We start from the raw sequence: 12,622 nt of genomic DNA on the forward strand, positions 1-12,622 counted from the left end.
TTGACTTGACCCAATTTATCACATGAGTGATTGGGTTGGTGGGAAAAAATGGCCAGAGATGGCAAGGAAAGGACGTTTTCAGGGCTTTGAAGGCTCGAAAACTCCTTAACAAAGGCTTGTCGTCATGTGACGCGGCCTGAATTTGCTTTAATGTCGCAGGTGATGAGGCTTCTACTACTGGGAGGACTCCCATGGAGATAGACACCGCTACTGTTGAGGAGGCTTTAGAGCAGGCCTTCACCGCTGCGGTGATGGCTGCTGAGTTTCACGAGGAGGAGGCCGCCGAGGAGGAGGAGATTCCGAGACGAGCCACCGTTGGGCGAGGAGATCGTCAGCTGAGGGGAGCACCTGCGTGGGCCGAGACCTGGGAGAGTAGGCACCTCGTGTGGGCTGCAGAGGGTCACCTGTCCTACAGGACAGTGAAGAGTCTGGTAAATAGGAATTCACTACTCACTACCTGTCCTCTTTCATTCTCTTGTCCAAATTTCTTTCAAATTTCATTCAAAACTAAAGATAGCTTTTTTTCAAATCATAATAGGAGGCCGGGAACATCAGGTCGTTCTCGGGTTACACGACAGCGATGGAGCACTACGAGCAGCTGTCGGCGGAGGAGAGGGCCATGATTGAGCGTGGAGCGTTCGGTCCTCTGGTTCAGGTCTGGAAGGATATCGTGAAGAGGAAGTTGCGGGCTAACCTTAGCCTGGTCCGCGCTTTCTTGGATCGATTCTGGGATACGACTTCCACATTTCACCTGCCTTTCGGTGAGGTGGGAGTCACTTTGGAGGATTACGGCATGATTTCTGGTCTGCCGTGCGGGATCGAGGAGATGGTGTGGCCGGAGACTGCCATGAGGGCGGACTCGGCCGAGGCGAGGAGATTGATCGGCTGGAACTTGTCGCCGAAGGTGTTGCGATCTTGCCGGGTTTAGTACCCAGTACTTACGTTCGAGACTACTTTGCGGGGAAGACCCCGGCGCTGGTGACGATCGATGGGAGGGAGACGGCTCCTCCTCCTTGCACAGCTGAGCAGAGGGCTCGACTGTGGCTTTGGTGGTTTCTGTCTTCGATTTACCTCTGAGATAAGGGCGAGAGGCTGTCGACGAATCTTCTTCCCTTTCTTTCTGACCTGAGTTCCCTAGGGCGCTGGGACTGGGTCACTGCTGGTTTTGCGGTCCTTATCCGCTTCATGAGGGCCATGGTTCGTCCGGAGCTGATGGAGAAGGGGACTTCTCCAGGTGCTGTTGGACCTGGACTACTGCTGGAGGTATGAACCTTCCCTTGTTTTAGACTACAGCAAATTCCTTTCTTTATCGAATCACGAAAGATTGTCGTTGATTATTTTGCTTTACAGGCGTGGGTGTACTCCTATTCCCGAGTCTCGCGCCCAAGAGGACGGAGCCACTGGAGAGGGCCTATCCTGTGGTGAGGGATTGGGTGATGTGCCGGACGAAGAGAAAGCGTTCTTCTCACAACGTCTACCGGCGGGATGTGAACGCCCTTCAGCTGAGCAGCGTGAGTATCCCATTTGTATTTATTTATACTTCTTTATCCTTTGCCTTTACTTGACCATAGGAATAATCTTTGCCTTATCTTGTCGCAGTGGGTGCCCAGACCTTGGGCGGAGTACGCTGGAGCGCCTCCTTTTGTTACTGAGGTCCTTCGACCTAGGAGCCCGAGCCGGCTACTGTTGAGGACGTCGATGGGTCCTGTGTGGTACCTGGGCGAGCGTTTGGCTCGTCAGTGCTCTCAGGACGCGTTGACGGTTCCCGTCGATCCTCCCAGGACGATGTTTAGGGAGCCTTCTGATGCTGAGAGGGAGGCGGACTTGGCTGGTGCCAGTGGCGACGACCTTCTTCTCCCTGGCGAGGACCACTCTGCGTTCCTTTACGGGAGGTTGGCGTACTGGCCGGTAGTGGTGAGTATCTTTTACTTTTCCTTGATTTGGTTTTGGGAATTACGACGAAAGATCATCGGTTAATGAGAGCTATTTGTCTTTGCAGGAGGTCGAGGCGGCGGGCATCGAGCCCCCAGTGTACCCTGAGACCCTTGAATACACTGACGCGACTGGGAGGAAGACGATCTCCGAGCTGCGTGACTTTGACGTAGCTGTGACGGATGCTGGCCTAGACGACTGGCAGCATCTGATTCGTAGGGTGAGCCTCTAGCTTTGATCGAGGCCATTTCGTTTCACAAATTAAGCATATGTGGTCGTTGGTCAATGGTCGATACAAAACACAATTTATACTTCACAAACAACTCTACAATTAGTAAAGAGGCAAGTAAAGGTCGGATCCCAAGGGACGGGTATTGAAATGAGAATTCTATTGTAACTAGTAGTGTCAAAAGGGGTGTCACAAATTGGGTTGATGTAGAAGGTTACTAAACTAAGGTAGCAATGAAAATAAACTAACAAGGTAAATAAAATAAGGGGTGTAAACAATTGATTAAAAGCACTAGGGTGTCATGGGTTCATAGGGGATTCATGGGATATGATCATACAAACATGTTCTCAAATTATAAGCAAGCAATTATTGTTGTGATGGATTTAGTTGGGTTATATCTTACAATCCTAGGAAAGTGTGGGTCCCGGAGCCGAATCGATTAGATTGTACAACACCTACAAGTCGACTTAATCTTTCCTACTCAACACATGCATGGTCTAACAAGACTCGAGTTGGGTTATGTCTTACAAGTCAAGTTGAAAGGATAGAAGATGATAGTAAATGCAAGGATTCATAGGCTTAGCATTTCATCAAACATAACATGTGCATGTATTAAGATCAAAACAAGCAAGCAAATAAGATATGAAAGCATATTAATTTAAGCATGAATCATTCCCCATGTTGGTTTCCCCTAATCACCCATTAAACCCTAGCTAAGAGACTACTCACTCATTATCATATTGATCATGCTAGAAAGGTTGTCAATCATACTAACATAATGAAACATGATGAATAAATGAAAGTAATTAGCAATAATTAAAAAGGGATTAAGAGATTATACCTACTAATGATTCCAATAATAAAGCAAGAATAATAGAAGTACTTGAATCCTAGATTGAGAGGTTGTCAATCTCCCAATAATAACCCAAATAATCTTCAATTACCCAAAATAAAGTAAGAACAAGAGAGAGATTAAAGAACTAAAACTTGGATTAAAACTTGATTAATACTTGATTACAATATTGAAGAGGGATTTGATTGATATTAACTACTCTAATTATTGATAAGAAGAACATGCTCCTCTAATTAGACTAATGGGGTATTTATAGTGAAAATTAGGGAGGATGCATTAGAGTTAACTAAGGGCTAAACTAGTAATTACACTTTTTAAGTTGAGCAAGGAGACTCCGGTATTCTCCGAGAGAAGGGCTTCTCTTATCGTGGCTTGAAGAATGAAAACGTCTTTGTCATTGAAATCCGTGCGGATGGGAGTCGGGACGGCCGGATCTGGCCTGGAGAATCCGAGCGGATTCTTGGGCAAGACGCTCGGATTGGCGAGGGGGAATCCGAGCGGATTCCTTTGAGGGACGCTCGGATTGGGCTTGGGCGGACGGACGGATTGTGTACAATCCGTTCGGATTGTCTGGCAGCATTTTTGCTTCTTCTTTTCTTCCCTTTTCTTCATGAATTCCTTGGGGATTTCCTTGGGGACTTAAGGATCCTTTCTCAACAATGCTCTTCTACTATGCTATGTACAAAGGCCTTCTAGTCTTGTCTCTCCTTGATGCTTGGTCATTGAATACGATCAATTTAGCCTCGTTTTGCCATGAAAATGCAAGATTCTTACTCCTTTCCTACCAAGGGATCAAAATCTCAAAGAATATGCAAAACAAAGAACTAAAGATAAGAAATGACCCAAATAGGCACTAAAAAGCATGGAAACAATGGTAATTCGGAGGCTAAATATGCGCCAATTATGGTCACATCAAATATCCCCAAACCGAACCTTTGCTCGTCCCGAGTAAAGAGGTGACAAAGACTAGGACCAATACTAACCTAACCTAATAATAATAGCCGATATGAGACAATTAGCGGGTCTCACTCCGCCCCTTCAACTCACAACAAGACAACCATGAGGTAGGATGCCTTCTTGCAAGGCAAGGTGGGTCTTGCCAAAATGGCGACACATCCAAACATTAAGCACACAAAAACACATAATGGATGCATCTACAAAAAGAATAGCCACTTTCCTCATCTAAGTGGCGGAAATTATCTACAAGGGAAGCAATTCAAGGGTACACAATCCTTCATAGATGCAATTTGTTCAAACTACTAAGCCTAGAAGGATACCAATAAATCACCTCCAAAAGGTGTCAAGCTAGGGTACCTTTGTCCTCAATCGTTAAATGCTTTTGTCAAGAGTAGACTCCCTATGGTGTTAGAAACACTGGAGGATCGCGGAATTCCCCCTCTTGCCTAGACAAGAAGAAGGGTCGTCCCCTCTCTACCATGCACAAAAATGGATATGATGGATAAAGGGATCGATAGTAATTGAGTTTCATTTTGGGAGTTTGCTTTCATTTTTGTTTTCCCCCCAATTTCATTGGCATTTGACATTTGAGAACACTTTCTTGCCATTTCTTTCTTGATTTTTGGCTTTTCAATACTTGACAACTTTTTGCATTTCTTTTTGAACATTTTCAAAGTCACCCCAATTAGTAACGAGGGTGCCTTGTATTTGAAGCTTAGGAGTTCTATTTTTGCTCCTCTTTTCATTTGATGCATTTTTGCAAACTTTCTTTCATTTTTCATTTCATTGAACTCAAATCAATTTCTTTTTGTTTTGTGCCCATTCCCTTTGATGACAAAAATGTGGTAGAACATGGATGAATGATAGAAGTATGCATGGTTTCAAGGGTCACCTTGGAATAAACGGTAGCCAAGGAGTTATCACACCACAAGGTACTCTTGACTAGGCCTTAAACCATGGGTCAAAGGATACTAGCATGACACATCCTAGGGTGTTTTACAAGCATTCTAACAAGCAAAGTCTTAAGAATAAAAAGCATCTACTAGGGCCCATATACACTTGTCAAGCTTCCCAAATAGACGGTTTCACAAAATTTTTCTAACATGCAAACTACATGCCATGATGCAACTAACATTTATACATCCTAATGCATATGCTTCTACCATCTAGTATGACATATAAACTAAATGCAAGTCCTAAGTTCACATTGTTTTTACCGCATCAATCAAAATAAAGCCACATAGTCATTAACATAAAGAGGAAAAAGGGGATTGGAAAGATCATACCATGCGGTCTTCAATATCCTCATGTCTCGGATGTGGCGTAGTCGATCAAAGTGAACAAGGATGAAACAAACACAATATATACAAGACAATATATACAAAGGAAATGAACTTGTTTTTGGTTTTTCAATTTTTTCAATTTTTTTGTGTTTTGAAATTTTTCAATTTTTATGGTTTTTGAATAAAAGTTAAGTGTTAGAATTCCCATCCCCACACTAATATGGGCATTGTCCTCAATGGCCAAAATGATGGAAATTATGCAAAGATGATGCATGATTTCTATACTAAATGCAATTCTACACTAAGCTATACTACATGATGCATGGTTTTTGTTATGACGGAGAGGATAATTTAGATTACCTCCCGTTGTGTATGCATTAACTTCCCCAAACCAAATGAGACACTATTGCTAATGTCAAGGATGGGTATAGTTCATGCACACACTATGCTATGCATGAAATTAGATTGTCATTTTGGATTTTCAAAAATGGGAACAATAAAGAACACCTCAATGGTACCGAGGTGTGAGTCCTTTGATGTTGCTAGGACTAAACCAACAATGATCAAAATGAAAATAAAATACAAAGAGATTTAGACAAACCATGGGAGTGTAGGAGTCTCCAAGGCTAGTCTTCCATCATGCTATCATCATCACCACTTCCCTCATGAGAAGTGGTCACAATGCCACTTTCCTTGGCACTTTCTTCTTTGCTTTCTTCATCATCATCACCATCTCCTTCTTCATCTCCACTTGCTTCTTCCTCAATATTATCATCAAATTCTTCACCATTTCCAACAACCTCATTGTCTTCCACCACGTCCCTAGATGCACCCGGAAATAAGGCTTCTCTATCCGCCCAACTAGGCAAAGGACAAGATGGATCAAGGAGTCCTTGCCTAGCTAGATGTAAAAGGGGAGGATATTGAGCCAAATAAGCATTCTTCCGATCTTCATAAGCTTGCTTGTGCATGGCTTGCATAAGAAGAGTTACATAGTCTTTCCCAATTTCAACTCCTTGCGGTTTGAACTCTTCATATTCATAGGGGTAAGACGGTATGACAATGGAAGAGGAGGGAGTTTCATGATCACCCTTTTGTTGTTGAATGATGTACTCGGCTTCCTTGGATAGGGGAAGTAAATAGTTGGTCCGGTGGACACTAAGACGGCAAATCTTTGCGGGTAAAGTGAATGATCGAGCCTCACTAGTAAGCCACCCATACTTGGTGTCAAGGGGATTGTGAGCAACCCACTTAAACTTGTTAATCAAGATGGACATATCAATAAGATGGCCACCTTCCTTTGCCTTGTACTTGCTATCCTTATTGAAATTAGGATCAAAGTGCTTGGCTAGGACCGTGACAAGGCCGCCATTAATAATAACGGTTTGACCCTTCTTCCCACTATCTACATGGAGCCATCTATCAACCAATAGCCTCAAAGAATTGTAAGGCTTGGTGTGAATTCTTCCAATATTCAAAGTTGATTCAAGGAGAATAAAATCGAGTCCCGTGAAATGATTGGTGTCTTTCCTAGCAATTATGGTATTTCCCACAACTTTGTGCCATATTCTTATGCCCGGATGATGGACCAAAAGAGCACGACAAGCATGAAAATTTTCAAATTTCTTCCCGGAGATTGCCTCCCAAAGAGGCTCGGGGTCATATTTCCCATATTGCTTAAAATATTTATGTTCATCGCTAAGACCCAAAATTTCACCCAATTCCGGAAAGGTAATGCGTCTACTAGTGTTAGCTAGACGAAACTCAATATTTTCCCTATTCTCAACTTTTGTCACTTTTAAAGAACTTAAGAATTCCAAGACAAGGGAGGGGTATGTTACTTCCTTCATTTCAAACAATTTCTTCAAACCCATGGCATTGAAAAAGACTCTTGTTTGTTCAAGAACACCCAACTTCTCTAAGGCATCTTGACATATGAATTTGGTGGATTGGATTTGTTTCATAGCAAACTTGACAAATGTATTTCTATGGGTATCGGAAATGAAAGTTACCTCCGGATAATGCAAGAGTTGATTAATTACCGGAGTAGAAGGTGATGCTTCCATAGAAATTTGTTGTTGTTGTTGCACTTCCAAGCTTGGTGTTGCTACCACCATTGCCAAAGCTTTCTTTGTTTGTAGAGCTTTTTGCCTTTGAGAGAGAGCCTTTGCTTTTGGTGCCTTTGTTGCCTTTGTTGCTCCCTTTGTTCTTGCCATTTGATGAACTAACCAAGTAAAGAGTCAAAAATCTTCAATTTGTAGAATGCCCAAATCGATTTGAAGGTGAAAGGCTTTGCCTTTATGAAATCAAAAATCGACTCAAAGGTTGAAGATTTTGTTCTTGGTTTTGATTGTTATTGAAGATGGAGTGGTTGATTTGTTGTTTGAAGGATGGTTTGATTTGATTTTTGGTGAGTTTTGTTGAGGGTTTTTGTTTTTGAGATGGAGAGGATGAGGGTTTTGATGTTATGGGTAGTGTTTATGAATGAATGAATGAATGAATGAATGAAGGTGGGATGGGTATTTAAAGAACTCGGCAATTTCAAAACGCAGGGACAATCCATGCGGATTGGGCGCAATCCGTGCGGATTGGGCGCAATCCGTGCGGATTCTACAGCTTCAAAATTTTCAAAATCCCGCCTAGAGACGGGCGGATTCTGGGGAATCCGCTCGGATTCTTCTGTGATGGGACGGGCGGATTTCGCACAGGACGGACGGATTCTAGTCCTGAGATTTTTCTTTGTTTTTCTCAGCTGCAAGACGGGCGTCTTCTCCAAGAGACGGACGGATTCTATGAGACGGGCGTCTTCTTCAAGAGACGGACGGATTCTTTGACAGTCAAGAATTTTGCAATTTCAGCTCAGCCCAAGACGGGCGTCTTCTTAGCAGGACGCTCGGATTTGCTGCAGACGGGCGGATTCTCAGGAATCCGCTCGGATTGGTCCTTGTGTACACGGATTCAGTTCCATCCGTGCACAGACGCATTCCCTTATCCTTCTTTCTTTCTTTCTTTCAAATCTTGTGTTCTTCATTGTGGGGGCACTACTAAGGCATGAATAGCCTAGGCAATTGCCATCCCCACACTAAGGTAAAGCACTACACATCAATTGAAATTGTTAATCCCTCCCTCACTTCTCTCTTTTCATGACAATTATTTTGATCAAAGTAAATAAAATCCAAAAATGACAAAAATGCAATACAAAAATTGAAAAGTAAGTTAGGGAGTTAGAAATATTTACAAGTGGTGGTTTAGGGAGGACTCCACCAAACTCTCATTCTTGATGAGATGTCAAGGGGGCATGTTCAAGGTGTTGTTGAGGTTGCTCAACACCTTGAAGAAGTAATCAAAAGCTTGTTCATTGTTATGGTAGAGGTCTTCAATAGACCGTGCTCCTTGTTGTTGATCATGATCGATGGCATGCCCAATGTAGGGATTAAAGATCCCTTCAAATTCGTCGTCCCAAAGACCACAAACTTCATTGAGTTGATCATTGAAAATCTCTTGCTTAGATGGAGACAACTCTCCCAATTTCTTCTTTTGGCCAATGAGGCCATCATCTTCTTCCTTGGTTGATTTTGATGAGCTTTGCAAGCTCTCCTTGTCACAATTCACTTGCTCTTTGAATGGAGCATCTTCAACTTTCTTCCTCCATTGGAGTTCCGATTTCTTCCTTTCATCTTTTCGGCTATAATGATCAATCATGAAACATGGCTCATGCAAACGAGGAGCTCTCATGGTCTTGTCAAGATTAAAAGTTATGCTTTCATCTCCCACTTCTAGAGTGAGCTCTCCATGTTTCACATCAATCACCGCACCCGCGGTGTGTAGGAAAGGTCTTCCTAAGATGATTGGAATGTTGGAATATTCCTCCATATCAACAATGACAAAGTCTACCTGGATGAAAAACTTCCCAATTCGCACGGGGACATCTTCCCATATCCCTAATGGTGTCTTCGTCGATCTATCGGCCATTTGAAGAGTGATATTGGTGCATTTAAGCTCTCCCATTCCCAACCTTTTACTCACCGAGTACGGCATGACACTCACACTAGCCCCTAGATCACATAAGGCTTTGTTGATCGTTGTGTCGCCAATGGTACACGGTATTGAGAAGCTTCCCGGATCCTTTAACTTTGGAGGTGAACTCCCTTGAAGTATTGCACTACTCACCTTAGTGAAGGCGATAGTCTCAAGTTTCCGGATCGACTTCTTCTTTGTGAGGATGTCTTTCATGTACTTTGCATAGGCAGGAACGTGATTGATTAATTCCGTGAAAGGAATTGAGACTTCTAAGTTCTTCACAATTTCCATGAACTTTCCAAGTTGATCATCAAATTTGGGCTTGGCTTGACGACTTGGAAAAGGAAGTCTAACCACAATGGGCTCCTTCTCTTTGGCTTTGTCTTCATTTTTCTTTGAACTTTCTTCTTTTGATGATTCCCCTTCTTTGGGGCTTTGCACCATTTCTTCCTTTTCACTAGCTTTCACAACTTCATTCTCAACTTGCTCCTTCGGTGCCTCATATCTTGTACCACTTCTCAAGTGAATGGCACTAACCGTTTCATGTCTAGGGGGATTACTTTGAGGTGGTAATTGCCCCTTTTGTCTTTGTGAGCTTGAAGATGCTAGTTGAGTCAATTGTGTTTCCAACATCTTGGTGTGAGCTAAAATGTTGTTGATGGTGGTGTCTTTTGCTTGGCTATCTTTTTGCATTTGAGTGAAAAATTCTTGTTGATTCTTTTGCATTTGGAGGACCGCTTTTTGGACATCAAAACCTTGGTCATTTTGGTGATTGTATGGATTTTGATTTTGGTAGCCTTGGTTTTGATTGTAAAAGGGTCTTTGATTTTGATTTCTCATGGGTGGTGGAGTGTATGTTGTTTGAGGGTTTTGAACATTTTGGCTTTTGTATGAGAGATTTGGATGGAACTTGGTGTTTTCATTGTAAAAGTTGGAATAAGGGGTACCACTTTTGTAAGCTTGGAAAGCATTAACTTGTTCGGTTGTTCCCCTACATTCACTTGAGTCATGACCCAAGGTTCCACAATTCTCACATATCCCGCTTGGGATTGGTGAGGATGCCGTCATGGCATTGACATGATGCTTTGATGTTTTTGAGTTTTCCTCAAGTCTAGCCATAGCTTGTTCAAACTTCAAGTTGATTGGGTCAATGTGAGCACTAAGTTGAGCACCCAATTGAGTAACGGTGTCCACTTCATACTTTCCTCCTCTAGTAGCCTTGCGAGGCCTACTATATTGTGAATTATGGACCGCCATTTCCTCAATCTTGTTCCATGTTTGATTGTCATCAACTTCGGTGAACATTCCATTTGATCCCATATTGAGAATGTTCCTTGAATCTTCATATAAACCATTCCAAAATTGTTGCACTAAAAACCATTCGCTAAGTCCATGGTGAGGACATTAGCGACAAATACCTTTGAACCGCTCCCAAGCTTCATACAAAGATTCTTCATCCCTTTGCTTAAAACCCGTAATTTGAGCTCTTAGCATGTTGGTCTTTTCCGGTGGGTAGAATTTTTTGTAGAAAGCTAGAGCTAGCTTCTTCCAAGAATCTATTCCAAGGGTGGCCTTATCAAGGCCCTTCAACCATTGATTTGCGGTGCCGATTAACGAAAAAGGAAATAAGACCCATCTTATTTGGTCTTGAGTCACGCCCGTTTGAGAGATAGCTTCACAATAATCGCAAAAGGTTTCCATATGAGAATGAGGGTCCTCACTAGGCATTCCCCCGAATTGGCTCCTCTCAACTAGTTGGATGAAGGCGGACTTGGCAATAAAGTTTCCGGTAAGATGTTGTGGGGTAGGAGTACCATTTGGTAAATCCTCCTCGGTGGGTATAGAGTGTGACGAGAATTTAGGCATTGTAGGTGGATTTTGTGGGATATTGTGTAATGGGTTTTCTTCTCCTTCTATTGCGAAAGGATTGACAAACTCACTAGTGGGTTGAACAACTTCACCAACACCTCCCAAATTCCTCCTAACAAGTCTCCTATTATTCGTCAAGGTTCTTTCGATTTCACGGTCAAAAGGTAACAAATTTCTTTGTAACCTTCTAGACATGCAAAATATCAAACAACTCGAAAACAATTAGAACAAACCTTGAGGAGTTTTACTTCCCCAAGGTGAAAAAGACACAACTAAAAACAATAAAAGAAATCTTAAATCAATTAAACACCGTCCGAAAGCAACGGCGCCATTTTTGATCGAGGCCATTTCGTTTCACAAATTAAGCATATGTGGTCGTTGGTCAATGGTCGATACAAAACACAATTTATACTTCACAAACAACTCTACAATTAGTAAAGAGGCAAGTAAAGGTCGGATCCCAAGGGACGGGTATTGAAATGAGAATTCTATTGTAACTAGTAGTGTCAAAAGGGGTGTCACAAATTGGGTTGATGTAGAAGGTTACTAAACTAAGGTAGCAATGAAAATAAACTAACAAGGTAAATAAAATAAGGGGTGTAAACAATTGATTAAAAGCACTAGGGTGTCATGGGTTCATAGGGGATTCATGGGATATGATCATACAAACATGTTCTCAAATTATAAGCAAGCAATTATTGTTGTGATGGATTGAGTTGGGTTATATCTTACAATCCTAGGAAAGTTTGGGTCCCGGAGCCAAATCGATTAGATTGTACAACACCTACAAGTCGACTTAATCTTTCCTACTCAACACATGCATGGTCTAACAAGACTCGAGTTGGGTTATGTCTTACAAGTCAAGTTGAAAGGATAGAAGATGATAGTAAATGCAAGGATTCATAGGCTTAGCATTTCATCAAACATAACATGTGCATGTATTAAGATCAAAACAAGCAAGCAAATAAGATATGAAAGCATATTAATTTAAGCATGAATCATTCCCCATGTTGGTTTCCCCTAATCACCCATTAAACCCTAGCTAAGAGACTACTCACTCATTATCATATTGATCATGCTAGAAAGGTTGTCAATCATACTAACATAATGAAACATGATGAATAAATGAAAGTAATTAGCAATAATTAAAAAGGGATTAAGAGATTATACCTACTAATGATTCCAATAATAAAGCAAGAATAATAGAAGTACTTGAATCCTAGATTGAGAGGTTGTCAATCTCCCAATAATAACCCAAATAATCTTCAATTACCCAAAATAAAGTAAGAACAAGAGAGAGATTAAAGAACTAAAACTTGGATTAAAACTTGATTAATACTTGATTACAATATTGAAGAGGGATTTGATTGATATTAACTACTCTAATTATTGATAAGAAGAACATGCTCCTCTAATTAGACTAATGGGGTATTTATAGTGAAAATTAGGGAGGATGCATTAGGGTTAACTAAGGGCTAA

The 12,622-nt window shown here is 41.7% G+C and overlaps 1 non-coding gene across 1 annotated transcript; it reads left to right on the forward strand.

The window, feature by feature from the left end:
* The first annotated feature begins 10,661 nt into the window (after nucleotides 1-10,661).
* On the forward strand, nucleotides 10,662-10,768 carry LOC141604369 (small nucleolar RNA R71). The gene has a single exon (XR_012526071.1). It is a non-coding gene; the product is annotated as a small nucleolar RNA R71 (small nucleolar RNA).
* The last annotated feature ends 1,854 nt before the right edge of the window (nucleotides 10,769-12,622 follow it).

Source organism: Silene latifolia, chromosome 9, assembly GCF_048544455.1.
Source record: "Silene latifolia isolate original U9 population chromosome 9, ASM4854445v1, whole genome shotgun sequence".
Lineage (NCBI taxonomy): Eukaryota > Viridiplantae > Streptophyta > Magnoliopsida > Caryophyllales > Caryophyllaceae > Silene > Silene latifolia.